Here is a 22,695-nt window from a genome sequence, read left to right as displayed (position 1 = left end):
AGAGGACCTGCTGAAGAAGCTTCACCTCTGCACAGCAGCTCCACCCCAGAGGAGACGACCTGCTGTAGAAGCTTCATCTCTGTAAAGCAGCTCAGTCCCAGTGGAGAGAACCTGCTGTAGAAGCTTCACCTCTGCATATCAGCTCAGCCCCAGCGGAGAGGACCTGCTGGAGAAGCTTCACCTCTGCATATCAGCTCAGCCCCAGCGGAGAGGATGTGCTGGAGAAGCTTCACCTCTGCACAGCAGCTCAGCCCAAGAGGAGAGGACTTGCTGGAGAAGCCTCACTTCTGCCCAGCAACTCAGCCCCAGAGGAGAGGACCTGCTGGAGAAGCTACACCTCTGCACAGCAGCTCAGCCCCTGAGGAGAGGACCTGCTGGAGAAGCTTCACCTCTGCACAGCAGCTCAGTCCCAGAGGAGAGGACCTGCTGGAGAAGCTTCACCGCTGCATAGCAGCTCAGCCCCAAAGGAGAGGACCTGCTGGAGAAGCTTCACCGCTGCACAGCAGCACAGCCCCAGAGGAGAGGACCTGCTGGAGAAGCTTCAACGCTGCACAGCAGTTCAGCCCCAGAGGAGAGGACTTGCTGGAGAAGCTTTACCTCTGCACAGCAGCTCAACCCCAGAGGAGAGGACTTGCTGGAGAAGCTTTACCTCTGCACAGTAGCTCCACCCAAGAGGAGAGGACCTGCTGGAGAAGCTTCACCTCTGCACAGCAGCTCCACCCCAGAGGAGAGGACCTGCAGTAGGAGCTTCATCTCTGCACAGCAGCTCAGCCGCAGCGGAGAGGACCTGCATTAGAAGCTTCACCTTTGCACAGTAGCTCCACCCAAGAGGAGAGGACCTGCTGAAGAAGCTTCACCTCTGCACAGCAGCTCCACCCCAGAGGAGAGGACCTGCTGTAGAAGCTTCATCTCTGCAAGGCAGCTCAGCCCCAGCGGAGAGGACCTGCTGGAGAAGCTTCACCTCTGCATATCAGCTCAGTCCCAGCGGAGAGGATGTGCTGGAGAAGCTTCACCTCTGCATATCAGCTCAGCCCCAGCGGAGAGGACCTGCTGGAGAAGCTTCACCTCTGCATATCAGCTCAGTCCCAGCGGAGAGGATGTGCTGGAGAAGCTTCACCTCTGCACAGCAGCTCAGCCCCAGAGGAGAGGACTTGCTGGAGAAGCTTTAACTCTGCCCAGTAGCTCAGCCCCAGAGGAGAGGACCTGCTGGAGAAGCTTCACCTTTGTGCAGCAGCTCAGCCCCAGGGGAGGGGACCTGTGGAGAAGCTTCACCTCTGAACAGCAGCTCAGCCCCCAGAGGAGAGGACTTGCTGGAGAAGCCTCACTTCTGCACAGCAGCTAAACGCCCAGAGGAGAGGACCTGCTGGAGAAGCTACACCTCTGCACAGCAGCTCAGCCCCAGAGGAGATGACCTGCTGGAGAAGCTTCACCTCTGCACAGCAGATCAGTCCCAGAGGAGAGGACCTGCTGGAGAAGCTTCACTGCTGCATAGCAGCTCAGCCCCAAAGGAGAGGACCTGCTGGAGAAGCTTCACCGCTGCATAGCAGCTCAGCCCCAGAGGAGAGGACCTGCTGGAGAAGCTTCACCTCTGCACAGCAGCTCAGCCCCAGAGGAGAGGACCTGCTAGAGAAGCTTTATCTCTGCACAGCAGCTCAGCCCCCAGAGGAGAGGACTTGCAGGAGAAGCCTCACTTCTGCACAGCAGCTGAACCCTAGAGGAAATAACCTGCTGGAGAAGCTTCACCTCTGCACAGCAGCTCAGTCCAGATGAGAGGACCTGCTTGAGAAGCTTCACCTCTGCACAGCAGCTCAGCCCCAGAGGAGAGGACCTGGTGGAGAAGCTTCACCTCTGCACAGCAGCTCAACACCAGAGTAGAGGAACTGCGTTAGAAGCTTCACATCTGCACAGCGGCTCCACCCAAGATGAGAGGACCTGGTGGAGAAGCTTCACCTCTGCACAGCAGCTCAGCCCCAGAGGAATGGACCTGCTGGAGAAGCTTTAACTCTGCACAGCAGCTCAGTCCCAGAGGATGGGACCTGCTGGAAAAGCTTCACCGCTGCACAGCAGCACAGCCCCATAGGAGAGGACCTGCTGTAGAAGCTTTACCTCTGCACAGCAGCTCAGCCCCAGAGGAGAGGACCTGCTAGAGAAGCTTTACCTCTGCACAGCAGTTCAGCCCCAGAGGAGAGGACCTGCTAGAGAAGCTTCACCTCTGAACAGTAGCTCATTCCCCAGAGGAGAGGACCTGCTGGAGAAGCTTCACCGCTGCATAGCAGCTCAGCCCCAAAGGAGAGGACCTGCTGGAGAAGCTTCACCGCTGCATAGCAGCTCAGCCCCAAAGGAGAGGACCTGCTGGAGAAGCTTCAACGCTGCACAGCAGTTCAGCCCCAGAGGAGAGGACTTGCTGGAGAAGCTTTACCTCTGCACAGCAGCTCAACCCCAGAGGAGAGGACTTGCTGGAGAAGCTTTACCTCTGCACAGTAGCTCCACCCAAGAGGAGAGGACCTGCTGGAGAAGCTTCACCTCTGCACAGCAGCTCCACCCAAGAGGAGAGGACCTGCAGTAGGAGCTTCATCTCTGCACAGCAGCTCAGCCCCAGCGGAGAGGACCTGCATTAGAAGCTTCACCTTTGCACAGTAGCTCCACCCAAGAGGAGAGGACCTGCTGAAGAAGCTTCACCTCTGCACAGCAGCTCCACCCCAGAGGAGAGGACCTGCTGTAGAAGCTTCATCTTTGCAAGGCAGCTCAGCCCCAGCGGAGAGGACCTGCTGGAGAAGCTTCACCTCTGCATATCAGCTCAGTCCCAGCGGAGAGGATGTGCTGGAGAAGCTTTACCTCTGCATATCAGCTCAGCCCCAGCGGAGAGGACCTGCTGGAGAAGCTTCACCTCTGCATATCAGCTCAGCCCCAGAGGAGAGGACCTGCTGGAGAAGCTTCACCTCTGCACAGCAGCTCAGCCCCAGAGGAGAGGACCTGCTGGAGAAGCTTCACCTTTGTGCAGCAGCTCAGCCCCAGGGGAGGGGACCTGTGGAGAAGCTTCACCTCTGAACAGCAGCTCAGCCCCCAGAGGAGAGGACTTGCTGGAGAAGCCTCACTTCTGCACAGCAGCTAAACGCCCAGAGGAGAGGACCTGCTGGAGAAGCTACACCTCTGCACAGCAGCTCAGCCCAAGAGGAGATGACCTGCTGGAGAAGCTTCACCTCTGCACAGCAGATCAGTCCCAGAGGAGAGGACCTGCTGGAGAAGCTTCACTGCTGCATAGCAGCTCAGCCCCAAAGGAGAGGACCTGCTGGAGAAGCTTCACCGCTGCATAGCAGCTCAGCCCCAGAGGAGAGGACCTGCTGGAGAAGCTTCACCTCTGCACAGCAGCTCAGTCCCAGAGGAGAGGACCTGCTGGAGAAGCTTCACTGCTGCATAGCAGCTCAGCCCCAAAGGAGAGGACCTGCTGGAGAAGCTTCACCGCTGCATAGCAGCTCAGCCCCAGAGGAGAGGACCTGCTAGAGAAGCTTTATCTCTGCACAGCAGCTCAGCCCCCAGAGGAGAGGACTTGCAGGAGAAGCCTCACTTCTGCACAGCAGCTGAACCCTAGAGGAAATAACCTGCTGGAGAAGCTTCACCTCTGCACAGCAGCTCAGTCCAGATGAGAGGACCTGCTTGAGAAGCTTCACCTCTGCACAGCAGCTCAGCCCCAGAGGAGAGGACCTGGTGGAGAAGCTTCACCTCTGCACAGCAGCTCAACACCAGAGTAGAGGAACTGCGTTAGAAGCTTCACATCTGCACAGCGGCTCCACCCAAGATGAGAGGACCTGGTGGAGAAGCTTCACCTCTGCACAGCAGCTCAGCCCCAGAGGAATGGACCTGCTGGAGAAGCTTTAACTCTGCACAGCAGCTCAGTCCCAGAGGATGGGACCTGCTGGAAAAGCTTCACCGCTGCACAGCAGCACAGCCCCATAGGAGAGGACCTGCTGTAGAAGCTTTACCTCTGCACAGCAGCTCAGCCCCAGAGGAGAGGACCTGCTAGAGAAGCTTTACCTCTGCACAGCAGTTCAGCCCCAGAGGAGAGGACCTGCTAGAGAAGCTTCACCTCTGAACAGTAGCTCATTCCCCAGAGGAGAGGACCTGCTGGAGAAGCTTCACCGCTGCATAGCAGCTCAGCCCCAAAGGAGAGGACCTGCTGGAGAAGCTTCACCGCTGCATAGCAGCTCAGCCCCAAAGGAGAGGACCTGCTGGAGAAGCTTCAACGCTGCACAGCAGTTCAGCCCCAGAGGAGAGGACTTGCTGGAGAAGCTTTACCTCTGCACAGCAGCTCAACCCCAGAGGAGAGGACTTGCTGGAGAAGCTTTACCTCTGCACAGTAGCTCCACCCAAGAGGAGAGGACCTGCTGGAGAAGCTTCACCTCTGCACAGCAGCTCCACCCAAGAGGAGAGGACCTGCAGTAGGAGCTTCATCTCTGCACAGCAGCTCAGCCCCAGCGGAGAGGACCTGCATTAGAAGCTTCACCTTTGCACAGTAGCTCCACCCAAGAGGAGAGGACCTGCTGAAGAAGCTTCACCTCTGCACAGCAGCTCCACCCCAGAGGAGAGGACCTGCTGTAGAAGCTTCATCTTTGCAAGGCAGCTCAGCCCCAGCGGAGAGGACCTGCTGGAGAAGCTTCACCTCTGCATATCAGCTCAGTCCCAGCGGAGAGGATGTGCTGGAGAAGCTTCACCTCTGCATATCAGCTCAGCCCCAGCGGAGAGGACCTGCTGGAGAAGCTTCACCTCTGCATATCAGCTCAGCCCCAGAGGAGAGGACCTGCTGGAGAAGCTTCACCTCTGCACAGCAGCTCAGCCCCAGAGGAGAGGACCTGCTGGAGAAGCTTCACCTTTGTGCAGCAGCTCAGCCCCAGGGGAGGGGACCTGTGGAGAAGCTTCACCTCTGAACAGCAGCTCAGCCCCCAGAGGAGAGGACTTGCTGGAGAAGCCTCACTTCTGCACAGCAGCTAAACGCCCAGAGGAGAGGACCTGCTGGAGAAGCTACACCTCTGCACAGCAGCTCAGCCCAAGAGGAGATGACCTGCTGGAGAAGCTTCACCTCTGCACAGCAGATCAGTCCCAGAGGAGAGGACCTGCTGGAGAAGCTTCACTGCTGCATAGCAGCTCAGCCCCAAAGGAGAGGACCTGCTGGAGAAGCTTCACCGCTGCATAGCAGCTCAGCCCCAGAGGAGAGGACCTGCTGGAGAAGCTTCACCTCTGCACAGCAGCTCAGTCCCAGAGGAGAGGACCTGCTGGAGAAGCTTCACTGCTGCATAGCAGCTCAGCCCCAAAGGAGAGGACCTGCTGGAGAAGCTTCACCGCTGCATAGCAGCTCAGCCCCAGAGGAGAGGACCTGCTAGAGAAGCTTTATCTCTGCACAGCAGCTCAGCCCCCAGAGGAGAGGACTTGCAGGAGAAGCCTCACTTCTGCACAGCAGCTGAACCCTAGAGGAAATAACCTGCTGGAGAAGCTTCACCTCTGCACAGCAGCTCAGTCCAGATGAGAGGACCTGCTTGAGAAGCTTCACCTCTGCACCGCAGCTCAGCCCCAGAGTAGAGGACCTGGTGGAGAAGCTTCACCTCTGCACAGCAGCTCAACACCAGAGTAGAGGAACTGCGTTAGAAGCTTCACATCTGCACAGCGGCTCCACCCAAGATGAGAGGACCTGGTGGAGAAGCTTCACCTCTGCACAGCAGCTCAGCCCCAGAGGAATGGACCTGCTGGAGAAGCTTTAACTCTGCACAGCAGCTCAGTCCCAGAGGACGGGACCTGCTGGAAAAGCTTCACCGCTGCACAGCAGCACAGCCCCATAGGAGAGGACCTGCTGTAGAAGCTTTACCTCTGCACAGCAGCTCAGCCCCAGAGGAGAGGACCTGCTAGAGAAGCTTTACCTCTGCACAGCAGTTCAGCCCCAGAGGAGAGGACCTGCTAGAGAAGCTTCACCTCTGAACAGTAGCTCATTCCCCAGAGGTGAGGACTTGCTGGAGAAGCCTCACTTCTGCACAGCAGCTCAACCCAAGAGGAAATAACCTCCTGGAGAAGCTTCACCTCTGCACAGCAGCTCAGCCCCAGAGAAGAGGACCTGCTTGAGAAGCTTCACCTCTGCACAGCAGCTCAACACCAGAGTAGAGGAACTGCGTTAGAAGCTTTACCTCTGCACAGCAGCTCAGCCCCAGAGGAGAGGACCTGCTAGAGAAGCTTTACCTCTGCACAGCAGCTCAGCCCCAGAGGAGAGGACCTGCTGGAGAAGCTTTACCTCTGCACAGCAGCTCAGCCCCAGAGGAGAGGACTTGCTGGAGAAGCTTTACCTCTGCACAGCAGCTCAGCCCCAGAGGAGAGGACCTGCTGGACAAGCTTCACCTCTGAACAGTAGCTCAGCCCCCAGAGGAGAGGACTTGCAGGAGAAGCCTCACTTCTGCACAGCAGCTCAACCCTAGAGGAAATAACCTCCTGGAGAAGCTTCACCTCTGCACAGCAGCTCAGCCCCAGAGGAGAGGACCTGGTGGAGAAGCTTCACCTCTGCACAGCAGCTCAACACCAGAGTAGAGGAACTGCATTAGAAGCTTCATCTCTACACAGCGGCTCCACCCAAGATGAGAGGACCTGGTGGAGAAGCTTCATCTCTGCACAGCAGCTCAGCCTCAGAGGAGAGGACCTGCTGGAGAAGCTTCATCTCTGCACAGCAGCTCAGCCCCAGAGGAATGGACCTGGTGGAGAAGCTTCACCTCTGCACAGCAGCTCAGCCCCAGAGGAATGGACCTGGTGGAGAAGCTTCACCTCTACACAGCAGCTCAGCCTCAGAGGAGAGGATCTGCTGGAGAAGCTTCACCTCTGCACAGCAGCTCAGCCCCAGTGGACGGGACCTGCTGGAGAAGCTTCACCTCTGCACAGCCGCCTGACCACCAGGAGGTTTCAAGATCTAAGCAAGATTTGGGTGGAGGCACTGAGTCATATCGAGTTTGAAGTCACCATACACCCTTCCTGCAGAGTTTGGCCCGCAGGAGTGTTACATTATATTGCTCTGTACTTGTGCGCTTGTACTTGTGAATGGTAGTGATAAGAGATCCCACTACTGAAACTGTCAGTGTCAGGAGGAAGAACACAACAGCGTTTTCTTGTGGGCTCTGTTTTTACAGCTTTCATCTTGCGCTCTAGTTGACACTTTCTCTTTATTCTTTGGGTCGCTACGATCACAGGGATAGCAAATTGATATAAATTTTATTAGGTTTTAATAGATTTTAAAAAATTTAACTCTTTTGTACATAAAAAATATTTGCTATTTTGCCAAATTCTGAGGCCAATAGCTTTTTCACACTTTGGTGTACGGACCTGTGTAAGGTGCCATTTTTTTGCGTTACGTGCAGGCGGTTTAATTTGTATCAATTTGGGACCATTTGTTCATTTTTTATTCAAATATTCATGGATGCAAAACTGGGAAAAAAAGTGGCTTTTCGGACATTTATGCGCTATTTTCTGTTATGGTGTTCACGGATGGAATAATCTTTTTAATATTTTGATAGAACAGGCATTTTGGGAAACGGCTAAACCTATCATGATTATGTTTACTTTTTATATATTTTTCTATGTGATCTAAGGAAAGGGGGGTGGTGATTTAAACTTTTACTCTTTTTACAATTATTTCAGACCCTGTACTGTACTGTATTGCAGTACAGGCGGTCCCCTACTTAAGGACACCCGACTTGCAGACGACCCCTAGTTAACGATGGACCCCTCTTCCCCCTGTGACCTCTGGCGACCTCTCTGGATGTTACTATAGTCCCAGGCTGCAATGATCAGCTGTAAGGTGTCTGTAATGAAGCTTTATTGATAATCCTTGGTCCCATAATGGCAAAAGATTAGGAAACTCCAGTTGTCACTTGGGCAAAAAATTTTTTGTCTGGAACTACAATTATAAAATATATAGTGCCGACTTACATACAAATTCAACTTAAGAACAAACCTATGGAACATATCTTGTATGTAACCCGGGGACTGCCTGTATATAGCAATATTGCTGCTGATCTCTAATAGCCTGCCATCTGCTGGCTATTAGAGATCATTACACTTGGCAAACCTACGACTCTCAATGTGACTATAGGCTGCCATTGCAACTGATCTCCGCCCTCCGATGACATCATGGGGATGGCGATCAGACATCCAGGATGGCGGCATCTATTGTGCCGTGGTCGGGTGCAATGTATATAAGAGACCCCTATGGGACACTCCTGGTGTTTGTGTGGTAAAAGACCCCTGGGCAGATGGTGAAGAGAAAGCCCCTGGTGTAAATGGTCGGGATCACACTGGACTAAGGAAATCTTGAAGGAAATTCTTTAATGGCACATAACCCAGAACATCAGTGCAGTGCCCAGCGCATGCGCGAGTTCTCGCCATTGAAGGCGAATTACGGAGTTTACGTGGGGCTATGGTAAGGGCTCCAGGGGGATAGGGTTTGGAAGGTTAAGAGGGGTAAGCGAATTACATTCAAGGGGCCATCGATTTTTAGGGTGTTGAGATTACGGTTAACGATTTAGCAGTACAGGTGGTGAGAGTATGAGTAGTTTAGGGTGTCAGGGTCATTGTATATAGGCAAAATTCCTAGCCATATGTCATATTATGCTATATGTACCCCCTTACATCACCTCCACGCCAAGTGGGTGTGAAGGGGGTTGGCCGGGAGTGGGGTGGGCCATAGGGGCGTTCCTGCCCTGCGCCCGAGAAATTTTACCCCAGGCCAGATTTGGAATAGAAGTGCCTCACTGGAGCCCCCTGATAAATCCGGCGGGGGCACCTACATACCCCACGTGCAGGTATATGATAAATGTACCCCAGTGTCTCCTGATTATGTCTAACAGTGATCAAGCCCAAGACAGAGACCAGGCCTCACCGTGAGGGATGACGGCCGCCATCGTCTTTATTGCGTGACTCTTTATATATATTTCTATATACTTAGCAACTTAAGGATCCGTGATCATCATGTGAATAATCCTATATATATCAGATCATAAAATATAATTTATAGCCACGTCCTTGTGGTATGTAGATAAGAATCATTTGACCCGTACAGAACATGTCACGTTATCATCCAATCTGATAACAGCTTTATTCTCTTTTTACTTTCAATATCTTCATTATTTTACTGTTGCAGGGATTTTATATATGTAGGACAATCTGTGTTATTGTTTAGGTACTTTGTTACCGCTGCTGATGAAGCAGGACTTGGGGTATCAGTGGACCTTAGGAGATAAGTGCCAGGCAGCTGCTGCCAAGTCACATACAATTATGGGATGCAGGGGTGGATATGACATTGTGGGGGCCCAAAGAGATGTCCTTCCCCCTAATGCTAAACTATGACCCTTTTTCTAATGAAGCGTCGCCTCATCTTCTTGGTCTTCTTGATCTTTGTATAACAAGGACAGAGCTAAACTAGAAAAGGACAGAGGAAAGCGACTAAGGCAGTACAGGCAATGGGTGGATTAGAGTACAAGAGAACAATGGATAGAGAACAATGTAATAAGGGGAATAAGTGGATTAGAGTACAAGAAGATTTTGGGAACGGATGTATTAGAGGACAAGAGAATTGGGGAAAGGGATGTATTAGAATAGAAGGGAATTGGGGGAATGTGTGCATTAGAGTACAAGGACTCTATCATCTATGGATGATACATGGTACAGGGTCAGGAGGGGCCGGGATGTCTGCAGTGTAATAATATCACATGTTATGGCTGATACATGGCACAGGGTCAGGAGGGGCCGGGATGTCTGCAGTGTAATAATATAACATGTTATGGATGATACATGGTACTGGGTCAGGAGGGGCCGGGATGTCTGCAGTGTAATAATATCACATGTTATGGATGATACATGGTACAGGGTCAGGAGGGGCCGGGATGTCTGCAGTGTAATAATATCACATGTTATGGATGATACATGGCACAGGGTCAGGAGGGTCCGGGATGTCTGCAGTGTAATAATATCACATGTTATGGATGATACATGGCACAGGGTCAGGAGGGGCCGGGATGTCTGCAGTGTAATAATATCACATGTTATGGCTGATACATGGCACAGGGTCAGGAGGGGCCGGGATGTCTGCAGTGTAATAATATAACATGTTATGGATGATACATGGTACTGGGTCAGGAGGGGCCGGGATGTCTGCATTGTAATAATATCACATGTTATGGCTGATACATGGTACAGGGTCAGGAGGGGCCGGGATGTCTGCAGTGTAATAATATCACATGTTATGGATGATACATGGCACAGGGTCAGGAGGGTCCGGGATGTCTGCAGTGTAATAATATCACATGTTATGGATGATACATGGTACAGGGTCAGGAGAGGCCGGGATGTCTGCAGTGTAATAGTATCACCTGTTATGGATGATACATGGTACAGGGTCAGGAGGGGCAGGATGTCTGCAGTGTAATAATATCACATGTTATGGATGATACATGGTACAGGGTCGGGAGGGGCTGGGATGTCTGCAGTGTAATAATATCACATGTTATGGATGATACATAGTACAGGGTCAGGAGGGGCTGGGGTGTCTGCAGTGTAATAATATCACATGTTATGGATGATACATGGTACGGGGTCAGGAGGGGCCGGGATGTCTGCAGTGTAATAATATCACATGTGTATGGATGATACATGGTACAGGGTCAGGAGGGGCCGGGATGTCTGCAGTGTAATAATATCACATGTTATGGATGATACATGGTACAGGGTCAGGAGGGTCCAGGATGTCTGCAGTGTAATAATATCACATGTTATGGAGGTTACATGGTACAGGGTCAGGAGGGACTGGGATGTCTGCAGTGTAATAATATTACATGTTATGGAGGTTACATGGTACAGGGTCAGGAGGGACTGGGATGTCTGCAGTGTAATAATATCACATGTTATGGATGATACATGGTACAGGGTCAGGAGGGGCTGGGATGTCTGCAGTGTAATATTACCACATGTTATGGATGATACATGGTACAGGGTCAGGAGGGGATGGGATGTCTGCAGTGTAATAATATCACATGTTATGGATGATACATGGTACAGGGTCAGGAGGGGCCGGGATGTCTGCAGTGTAATAATATCACATGTTATGGATGATACATGGTACAGGGTCAGGAGGGGCCAGGATGTCTGCAGTGTAATAATATTACATGTTATGGATGATACATGGTAAAGAGTCAGGAGGGGTCGGGATGTCTGCAGTGTAATAATATCACATGTTATGGATGATACATGGTACAGGGTCAGGAGGGGCTGGGATGTCTGCAGTGTAATAATATCACATGTTATGGATGATACATGGTACAGGGTCAGGAGGGGCCGGGATGTCTGCAGTGTAATAATATAACATGTTATGGATGATACATGGTACAGGGTCAGGAGGGGCTGGGTGTCTGCAGTGTAATAATATCACATGTTATGGATGATACATGGTACAGGGTCAGGAGGGGCCGGGATGTCTGCAGTGTAATAATATTACATGTTATGAATGATACATGGTACAGGGTCAGGAGGGGCCGGGATGTCTGCAGTGTAATAATATCACACGTTATGGCTGATACATGGTACGGGGTCAGGAGGGGCCGGGATGTCTGCAGTGTAATAATATCACATGTTATGGATGATACATGGTACGGGGTCAGGAGGGGCCGGGATGTCTGCAGTGTAATAATATCACATGTTATGGATGATACATGGTACAGGGTCAGGAGGGGCCGGGATGTTTGCAGTGTAATAATATCACATGTTATGGATGATACATGATACAGGGTCAGGAGGGGCCGGGATGTCTGCAGTGTAATAATATTACATGTTATGGCTGATACATGGTGCAGGGTCAGGAGGGGCCGGGATGTCTGCAGTGTAATAATATTACATGTTAAGGATGATACATGGTACAGGGTCAGGAGGGGGCTGGATGTCTGCAGTGTAATAATATTACATGTTATGGATGATACATGGCACAGGGTCAGGAGGGTCCAGGATGTCTGCAGTGTAATAATTTACTATCACACACTATGGGAAGTAGATTCTAGTGACGTACATCAAGGGATTTTTTTCCGGCTGGCACATATGGGGTGGGGTAGCCTCCTCCTTCTATCTCCCAGCACAGATGACTATTGTATAGCACCCCTGGCATGCACCATGTACAGCCTCCTGCTCCCGGTGCCGCTGGTGACCCGCTAACAATGTGGACTTATCACATGATTTACATCATCCCATATAGACGTACGCACTGACTAAACGTGACTGCACATTTTCAGTAATACCAAGTATAGTCGGGTGAGGACTAGTAAGGCATGTAGTGAGTCAGCGCTGCCATCCTGAGTGTGAGGTCTTACTCAATGAAGAGTTGTGTGGCTGCAGATGACAGATTCTCCATATTATCTGTGACGCAGGGAGGAACGCAACTAAAGAGAAACCGCAAGCGGCAGAGAGGCCGAGGGACGAGCCTCGAGGAAACTGTTTACGTACATCTCACGTTACTAACCAGACGGCCACTCATTATAATGTCACTAATCTGTCCCCAGTCATTTACCGGCAGAGGAATTCATAACGGGGATTCCAGGATGGGAAAAAAACATTCGGCACAACCTGTCGTTATGTCTAGACTTGAAGTTGTAGTACCGCACAAAACCTGTGAATAGGTGGGGCGCCATGTTCTTCCGATCATTTAGGACCAGGTTGAGGACACTGAACCCCTATAGATATCACTGTAGGGTGCCCACTATGTGCCCGTTCATCTGGATGTATAAGAGGCAATACCCCTCAGTCCACCTTAGTAATCCTCACACAGTGCAACACCCCATTTAGTGGACCAACACAGTGTAATGCACCATTATTAACCCCAAAATGTGCAATACCTCCTTCCTTTGGCCCCCACTACCTCCCATTGTGGGCACCCACATTTTGATGCCCCCTTACAACAGCGATGAGCTGATCCCCAGAAACTTAGGTTCAGTGTTCAGGCTCATCCGAAAAAGCTGGTTGATGGGCTTTGGAGCAGTCCATCAAGCATCTGTTTACACCCATAACGAAATGATTGAGGGCATTAGTGGTGGGATCGTATTCGAGTTCTGGTAATGGAACCAAACCTTTCTTCCAGGTTCGGCGTCCGCTCATCACTATTTACAGCACCCCTATGTGTGACATAAAATAAAAAATTATTAGGCCATTGATTTGAAATGTGACATCCCACATGGGACCGTGGGACAGCACCTAAAATCCATCATTGTGGGATCTGGGATGGTTGGAAGGTGCACACAAGAGCGGACTACGCAGCTGAAGGTGGGACCACCAGTGGGTTTATCTTTATAGGATTGTGGTTAGACTTCTCTAGGACATTTTTTTGGGTACAATCCATGACCAACCCTGATTATGGTGGTACTTTTTGCGGTCAGTTTTTGCAGGTCACCCTTGAAGTTGTATTATTGGGGGGGGGGGGGGGGGAGGGTAGGTCTGGTTGTTGGTTTGCAGGGGGTGTCTATGTTAGAAGCTTAGTAGAAACGTAAGACCCTGATGGCCATGGATTTGAAATGTGACATCCCGTCTGGGACTGAGGGACAGCACATAAAATTGTGGAAGGTGCACACAAGAGCGGACTCAGGGCCGGTTCTAGACAAAGTGGGGCCCAGGGCAAAACTAAAAATGGGGCCCCAAAATAAAACTATTTTATGACCAGTCACAGTCAGCAAGAGGCTCCTTTAGTATGGTAAAACAAACTGTAATATGGGAGAATTTTATAGGAGAGATAAATGATAGGGAGATTTATGGGCAGCATGGTGGCTCCGTGATTAGCACTACAGCCTTGCAGCGCTGGTCAACATCTACAAAGATTTTGTATGTTCTCTCTGTGTCTGCGTGGGTTTCCTCCGGGTCCTCCGGTTTCCTCCCACACTCCAAACAATTACTGGTAGGTTGATTAGACTGTAAGGCCCATTGGGGAGAGGGACCGATATTTTCTGAAAGCAGACACTTGCCCCATTTTCAAAATTGCATCAAAGAGTTTATAGACATAGGCGCCTTCATGCAATTTTGAGTCAAATTGAAACATTTTATTAAAAATACCGTATATACTCGAGTATAAGCCGACCCAAGTATAAGCCGAGACCCCTAATTTCAACACAAAAAACTGGGAAAACCTATTGACTCGAGTATAAGCTGAGGGTGGGAAATGCATTGGTTACAGCCTCCCAGTATATAGTCTGCCAGCCCCTGTAGCATACAGCCTTCCCAGCCCCTGTAGCATACAGCCTACCCAGCCCCTGTAGCATACAGCCTGCCCAACCCCTGTAGCATACAGCTTGCCCAGCCCCTGTAGCATACAGCCTGCCCAGCCCCTGTAGCATACAGCCTGCCCAGCCCCTGTAGCATACAGCCTGCCCAGCCTCTGTAGCATACAGCCTGCCCAGCCTCTGTAGCATACAGCCTGCCCAGCCTCTGTAGCATACAGCCTGCCCAGCCTCTGTAGCATACAGCCTGCCCAGCCTCTGTAGCATACAGTCTGCCCAGCCCCTGTAGCATACAGCCTGCCCAGCCCCTGTAGCATACAGCCTGCCCAGCCCCTGTAGTAGGAAAAAAAATAACACTGTACTCATCTTTCCGACGTCCCCATAGGTCCTCTTCTGTCTCAGACTGTCTCAGACAGAAGAGGACCTATGGGTGACGTCAGAAAGGTGAGTTTTGTCTTTATGTTTTTAGTTGACTCGAGTATAAGCCGAGTTAGGGTTTTTGAGCACAAATTTTGTGCTGAAAAACTAGGCTTATACTCGAGTATATAAGGTACTTAAAATTTGACTTTGATGGTAAAAAATTTGATCCAAACAGAAAATGTTTACCTTCACATCTCCTAAGTGTAATAGATGGACATGTGTAGAGTTCACAAATGTCCCATATTGATATAATAAATCCACATACTATCACTAAAACTGAAATAACTAGATATCTGCTTTTCAGCGAGAAATTTTTAGACAGTCACAACCTGCAAAATATATCAATAAAACAGAATAAAAAGTAAAGGCGCCATAAAACCTATAGAATTTTGAAAGCAGACAACCAGGCGATGCATTTGGCAATTAACATTCAAAATTTCCTCTAAATTATGTACAAATCCAGATACTTACATAAAGAAAATCTACTTTCCTAAACCAGTAAGATGTGAGGAGATGATACAGACCCCACATGTGGATATTCACCAAAATATGCAGCAAAGTGAACTGCAGAAAATTCGCACAGATCTATCATTGTCTGTTCCTTACACAATGGTATCCCAAATAAATAACTATATATCCATAAACCTCTCTAATGAGATAATAAAAGTCACTTGTAGATGTGCGCCATTGTATTAGCTGCACAATAACAGAACCCTCCGCGCTTCATAAGAATCTGAGTGAGAACGTCATAACATAGGTGTAAGTAATGGAGGATGATGGGAAATAAAAACTTTATTCCAGGACATGTGTGTGTTTTTGGTGTTACATATAACTTTTCGGACATGTTCTGGTCGCGGTGTAGTCACATTAGGCGAAGAGGATCGAATGTTCATCGTATCAGTCAATTTTCCCAACAAAAAATAACTATCAAAAAATAAAAGGGAATAAGAGGCAATGGGCCACATTTATCACTTTTGTGCGCCTAAGTGAAGTAGTTGCGCCTAAATTCAGGCGCACTGTTTTGCCAGAATTATCACAAGCTACAACCATCTGTGATAAGGTAATTTCCTGCCTCTTATTAATCACTTTACTTTAACACAGTTTAGGCGAAATTTTGGTGCAGTTTAGGCGCAATGTTAGATTCGGGCACTTACATGTGATCCTGCTACAAGCTCCTCTCTGCTTCTCCCACAGCCCAGAATGAAGATAACCCTCACAGCAGCACCCAGGTGTGTGACACCCTGCACCCAGTGACCTCCTCAGCAGCACCCAGGTGTGTGACACCCTGCACCCAGTGATCTCCTCAGCAGGGGCTTCTCCTGGAGGAGATCCCCCAGTGCTGGTCTCCTGCTGCACCCCTGTAATTCTGCACAGTATCCCCCTCAGAAACAGTGGTGATACTGTGCAGAATTACATGGGGGACACTTGTCTGTACTATGTACAACATTCTGTAACGTTCTCTTCTCTCTTGCTCTGAGCTCAGGATTCTGCAGAATGTTTTGTAAATAGAAGGTGATGAACTGTAAATAGAGTCTGCAGCTCCTGTCTGTAATGTATCTCATGTATCTATTATATGTTCCAGTGTCTGCAGAGTATCTCATGTCTGTATGATCTGTACTAGTGTCTGCAGAGTATCTCATGTCTGTATGGTCTGTTCTAGTGTCTGCAGTGTCTGGCTGAGCTTTGCTGCTAGAAATGAGCTGTTCTGCAAAGAGGCTCAGTGCTTTCTTCTCAGATAACGCCACCTTCGGGCTGGAGTGTTTTTGCGCCTAAATGAAAATGTTGCAAGTGATGAATATCATTAGGCGCAGAAAAACATCTGGATTGGTAAGATAGATGAGGGAAAGCTGGTTATTTTTGCTGCGCAGCTAGTTTGGCGTTTAGTCGCAAAAATGGCACAAAAACGGTGTGCCTGAATGAAAAGGCGCAAAAACAACAGAAAAAAAGATTGATACATGTGGCCCAAAGTGTGTTCTTAGATAATTCTGCATAGAGTCTGTCTAATAACATGAATATTAGGTGATATTATCCCTTATCAGAATGTAGTAACACATAAAGTGAATATTTCCATTATCTGTGAGGTGCAGCAGCTCCTGTGTGCAGCAAATGCTCCCTGTAGTCTGATGGCTGAGAATCTGGATTGGGGGGGGGGGGGTTAAATTCAGGGGGCTGTATCTCTGGCTCTGTGACACATAGAACCTTACTTTTTTTTCCTATGAAAGAAGAGAGTCTCCTCTTTTATATGAATCTATAAATGTAGGAAAACTGAGATATTAACTGTTAAACTGCCATTGGGAGTGATTTTTATATGTAAAAATGGCACCTGATATTTTCACTTTAAACCTGAATATCTCTGGATCCCTGGCACCTAGAAACAAAATTCAAGATTCATTTGAAAGAAGAGATTCTCCCCTTTCTCCCAGGGGCCCTGGGCAATTGCCACCTTTGCCTACCCATAGCGCCGGCCCTGAGCGGACTACCCAGCTTACGGTGGGGACCACCGGTGGGTTTATCTTTATAGGATTGTGGTTAGACTTCTCTTTGACATTTCTTTGGGTACAATCCATGACCAACACTGATTATGGAGGTACTTTGGGCTGGTTGAGGTCACTATTTTCAGGTCACCCTTGAAGTTGTTTTGGGGGGATCTAGACGTTGTTATGGGGGGTTTCTCATGTTAGAAGCGTAGTAGTAACGTAAGAACCTGGTGGCATTCAAACATTGGCCCTTGCAATCCCGTTACAAGGTGGATAATCCTGGGCCTGGCTCAGTACCGGTTCTGTCTGGCTTTATGGTTATAGTTAATCTCCAGTGATGGAGGAAATCTGGAATGGTCTTCACGGATCAGGCATCTTCCCATCTCTCTGATACAGAGAACACAGATCTGTTGTGTGGGTGACAATGGGAGCAGCTCTAGCGGTGTTTATGACATAAAAGGACACGGAAGATGATTAATGATCGGAGCGCGGGCTGAGTCGCTTCTTTCTCCCGGGATGATTGTGATGTGAGGACATGTGATCCTCATGTGAATTTACAGATGGACTTCTCACAATTATATCTTATCCCCCGACAGCAAATCGCTGCTTCGCTCAAACATTAAAGGCAAGGCGTAGGGAGGGGAACAATCGGAGCTGTGTCTGCCGAGAAACAACAGCCACACTTAAGACGCCGCCGATCCAGCTATGCCACCCCTCCAAATTGGACTTGTTCATACAAGACGGACATCCAAGGTTTAGACCGTAAATTTCAGCAATTTTTTCATTTTTCACTGCAGAACATCATCTGCACTTCCACAATGTGTGAACATATCCAAAGGGTATTTTCAAGGGTGTAAGATGAATTGGAGGAAAATAAACAAACAAAATTTGCCTTCTAAATTGCGGGATAATTTTTGGCCTTCTCTGACCCTTATAGGCCCTTTATACCACTCTCCTCCCATCATTGTGCTGCTCCTTTTATTGAGACTAAAACTTTTATAGGCCTCATTTTCTGGATGGACTTGTTACTAGTAGCAACCAATCAGAGCTCAGATTTCATTTCTCAAACTGCTCTGGTAAGATAAAAGCTGCGCTGTGATTGGTCACTATGGGCAACAATAATGGCTTATGATTTAGACATATTTCTGTACATTGTTTTCCACTGTTCACACCTTGCCACTCAGGGCCACCATCCTCTAATGCCCCCTGATTAGGGGCAGTTATTATCTGCTGATTCCCCATGTACAGCAGAAGTAGTGTATGACATGTTCACCTAGCAGGGGTATAGCAAATCTGTGAACTATATATAATACCTTCTTCCTATATATTGGTTGTATAGTTTTACTCTTCTTTGTTATCTCTGGCAGCAGTCTCATTAGACAAGCGTCAGTCTCCAGTGTCATGGGGCGAGTTTTGTTTTCGGAGATAACATAAGAAGTACCAAATACATCATCCAGGCTTATTAACTCAGTAAGATGTCCCATCCCGGGGACCAATAGGGGTCAAAGAGCCATAAGCTGATACAACACACGGCTTCACTGGGGTTATGTAAGGAATAATAAATTGTGCTGATTGTCATCTAATTACATCTTTACAGTGGTTGGTGCTCAATGTTTTCGACACAAATCCCTATATAGACATGGAAATAAATGATAAATTTCCCTCTTCTTGGAGTTACCCTTTCCCCCTGGATATTAGTTTCCCATCTTCTGTTGTCACGATGTGGTGGTGTAGTAATATAAGTTTAAGACTATCACAGGCCCTGGGCTGTAAAGAAAGTGTAGATGGCCTGATGGCCTAGAGTTTTTAAAAGATCTGACTTTTTAGTTATATAACAAAACAATAATATAACTAAATAGATTATATGGGGGCAGTACCTAAACCAATCTTACTACATAAATACAGCACCAAAACCAATTTAAAAAAAAAAAAATCTAACTACATAGATAAGTTACCAGAACCAAGATTACTACATAGAAAGAAAGAGCACTGTAACCAAGCTTAACATATGAATACATAACCAGAACCAAGATTCCTACATTGATATGTTACCAGAACCAAGCTAACTACGTAGTTAGATGAAAAGAATCAAACTTACTACCTGGATACAGGACCAGAACCAAGATTATTATATAGATATCGATAACATGGATAAGGCATCAGAATCAAACTAGCTACTTAAATACAGGACCAGATATGTTTCCAAAACTCAAAATAATATACATATATATAAGATACAGCCCCGAACTACGCTTACTACATAGATATATAACCAGAACTAATATTACTTCATAGGTATGTTACCAGAACTACATTGATATGTTACTAGAATCAAGCTAACTACATAGATACAATACCAGAATTAAACTTACTACCTGGACCAGGATCAGAACCAAGATTACAACATAGATATGTGACCAGAACCAAGCTTACTACATGGACAAAGCACCAGAAGCAAACTTATGACCTAGATACAGGTCCAGAACCAAGCTTACTACATAGATGTTACAGATATGATATGTAATCAGATATGTAATCAGATTACTTGCTGTAGCTCCCAGCGTTGCCCAGGATAGTAAATAACTGCTCTTCGCTATAACAAAATAGAATGGATTAACAAAAAATTATTTTATATGTAGCTATAGACCTTTAGTCTCTTTCAGTGACTGTCTGTTGCCGGCAGTCTCATTTCACTGACTGTCTGTTGCCAACAGTCTCATTTCACTGACCGCCTGTCGCCAGCACTCTTATTCCAGTGACTGTCTGTCTCTGGCACTCTCATTCTAGTGACTGTCTGTCGCCGGCAGTCTCATTTCACTGACTGTCTGTCGCTGGCAGTCTCTTTCTGCGACTGTCTGTCGCCGACAGTCTCATTTCAGTGACCGTCAGTTGCCGGCACTCTTATTCCAGTGACTGTCTGTCGCCTGCACACTCATTCCAGTGACTGTCGCCGGCAGTCTCTTTCAGTGACTGTCTGTCCCCAGCAGTCTTTTTCAGTTATTGTCTGTTGCCGCCACTCTTATTCCTGCGACTGTCTGTCTCTGGCACTTTGTCTATGGGGAGATTTATCAGAAGTGTCTGAGAGCAGAACTGCTCTAGTTGCCCATGGCAACCAATCAGAGCTCAAGTTTCATCTTTGCATAGCTGTTTATAAAATTACAGCTGATCTCTGATTGGTTGCCACAGGCAACTGTAACAGTATCTCTATCCATCTTACCTCACACATAAGCGCCTTATACTCATTGCCTATAGTAAAACAGGCTATAGTACTGCATGGTCAAACCTACTGATCTATTACCTTTAAAGGGATAAGATAAGAAAAACGGAAACAGTGCCACCCTCACCCATAGGTAGTTTCTGGTATTGCAGGGACTATTGGAACGCAGCTGATATGCCTGGCATTGGGACGCAGCAGTGTTTTTCTTCTATTATGGATCAGATGATGGACAGCGCTGACCATAAACGTTAGAACATGAATAAACTGATATGATGTGAAGTTCTGAGTCATCTGTGTTCTGCTATCTCACCGGTATAAATATAGCATCCATGCCTAACATAGACAATACAAGGGAACGTGACCGCGTGCCAGATTCCCGCAGATATCATCTGCCCAAAATCCGATGTTTATGTCTTTAAGCTGGAATTGGATCTTAGTCGGGAAACGCCTCTAGATTTCAATTTTCTCCAAGGAACCTCTGTTCTTAATTTGGTAAATATGAAGCGCTCATCTCCTGCCAAAGTACATGATTTACTGCATAGTCCACAACTTGGGCTCCATTTTTTTATGTCAAATAATGTCATAAGCCGGTTCGGACAACCCTAAAAGCTCAACCTTGAATTGCAGATGAAACATGGGATGTTGTGATGTTGAAGTAAGCGGGCACCCAAGAATTAACCTAAGAGGTTGGGCTTTAGGTGACTCCTACACGAATTGTGTAAGTGGCCTCCATTGACTTCACTGGAATCTGGAGGTCAATGTAGGGCAACCACCATGTTGTGACTTCCTGAAGTGGATCTGGTGTAGAAGAGAACTGGACTAGAGACATCAGCCACTGAAACAGAGCACTACAGGACAGGCAAGAGAGTTGTTGGGTACAGGCCAAGGTCAGGGCAGGTGGAGTGTATGGGTTATAAGTCAGGAACAAGCTAGGGTCAGAACAGGAGATTAGCAGAGGCAGTGGCATAACTACTGAGGTCTTAGTGGTCACAATTATGACCAGCACATAAGACAGAGGTGCCCACAAGCAGTTGTTCAACACTAAGAGCTGCTTTGACTTCTCACAATTTAAGCATTGTAAATCATTGTAAATTTGCAGTGAGACTTATGATGCAATCTGCCAGCGGTAAACCACTCCCCCTTTTGTTGTGTAGGAGACTGTTAACCTTTCAATGTCTGAAGTAACAGTGGGCGACAATATGGTAAAGTCTCAACTGAGGCTACAGAGAAATATGCAGCAGCATGGGTTACAGTTTTCTCTTTCTACTCCCTTTTCACTACGTTCAGAGAAGACGTCATTGGAAATAACTGGAGCGTAACCACTTCTAACTGTGTACAGATGGTATTATAGAGGAGTCTCCCATACATAGAGGCGTAGTCGTATCTAAGCTGCCGTTTTATAGGCATCCACCTTACATAGGTCTGAGATGCTGTATCCACGTTTACATTACATCCACCTTACATAGAGCTGAGTAGTAACTAAACGGAATTGTTATGAAAAGTTATATATTAGTCATATGTTGTTTCTAACATATATATCAATTTTTAGAGGGTGAGGAGTAAAAATATTTTTGAGCTTTAGTTTTTGTAACTTGTACCGGCTAATGCTGCATACCTGGGTCATGTGAGTTGTGTGGGGGCCTCAAAATAACTTTACCCTGAGGTCCATGAGTCTTCAGTTATGCCCCTGTTCACAAGACCCAAGACTTTACGGCCCCCTGCTAAAGGTTTGACCTATGTTTACTGAAAGATACATAAAGAGGTTGGATAGAGATGTAATTACACATCCATATTCTTTAAGAACCAACAGCAAGAACCAACACAAAACCTCTAGAAGTTGAGTTAGATATTGCTGAGCTAGCAGTCATTCCCAGTGGAAGAGGTCACATGCCAAAAGTCATGGACCACCGATTAGTAGCATATCCTGGTAGTAAGTATTAATAGCCGGGAACGGCTTCTAAATTTTTATGGAATGTAAAATAAATCAGATTGTTAATAAATCGAGGTCTCATACCTGAGGTATTGAGGCTGTCATAGGATGAGCTCCACCACGGCAGCACATGATCCCGCGGAGAGTGTGACTGCGAGCTCTACCATCACTGGCACCTCCTTGACTTTTAACACATTGTTATCGCATCTTCCTTCGCCTCGTAGTGGCTGAGATAAAATACCTTCCCCGTGTAATCTGGCCACTTTACATCTCGCAGAGTGTTGTAGAACATGAGAGGTGTATGGCAGGGCATTGCCGGGAGACCTGACAGCGAGAGAGAGACCACTGCTAAAGTCGGCTCATGACTACGAGAATTTGCCATCACGGAAT

The 22,695-nt window shown here is 48.0% G+C and overlaps 1 protein-coding gene across 2 annotated transcripts in view; it reads right to left on the bottom strand.

Moving 5' to 3' along the window:
- GJA5 (gap junction protein alpha 5) overlaps positions 1 to 22,451 on the bottom strand; it is a 99,222-nt gene extending 76,771 nt beyond the window's left edge. The window contains exon 1 of one of the 2 annotated variants that reach the window (XM_072138838.1): positions 22,390 to 22,451. The gene's annotated coding sequence lies outside the window, so the exon portion shown is untranslated. Of the gene's footprint in view, positions 1 to 21,990; positions 22,056 to 22,389 lie in introns of those variants that run through there. The other variant, XM_072138839.1, reaches the window with a different exon arrangement.
- Positions 22,452 to 22,695: the final 244 nt, after the last annotated feature.

This window comes from Engystomops pustulosus, chromosome 2 (assembly GCF_040894005.1).
Source record: "Engystomops pustulosus chromosome 2, aEngPut4.maternal, whole genome shotgun sequence".
Classification (NCBI taxonomy): domain Eukaryota; kingdom Metazoa; phylum Chordata; class Amphibia; order Anura; family Leptodactylidae; genus Engystomops; species Engystomops pustulosus.
The sequence above is the reverse complement of the archived record's forward strand: the minus strand, read 5'-3'. Positions and strand labels throughout refer to the sequence as shown.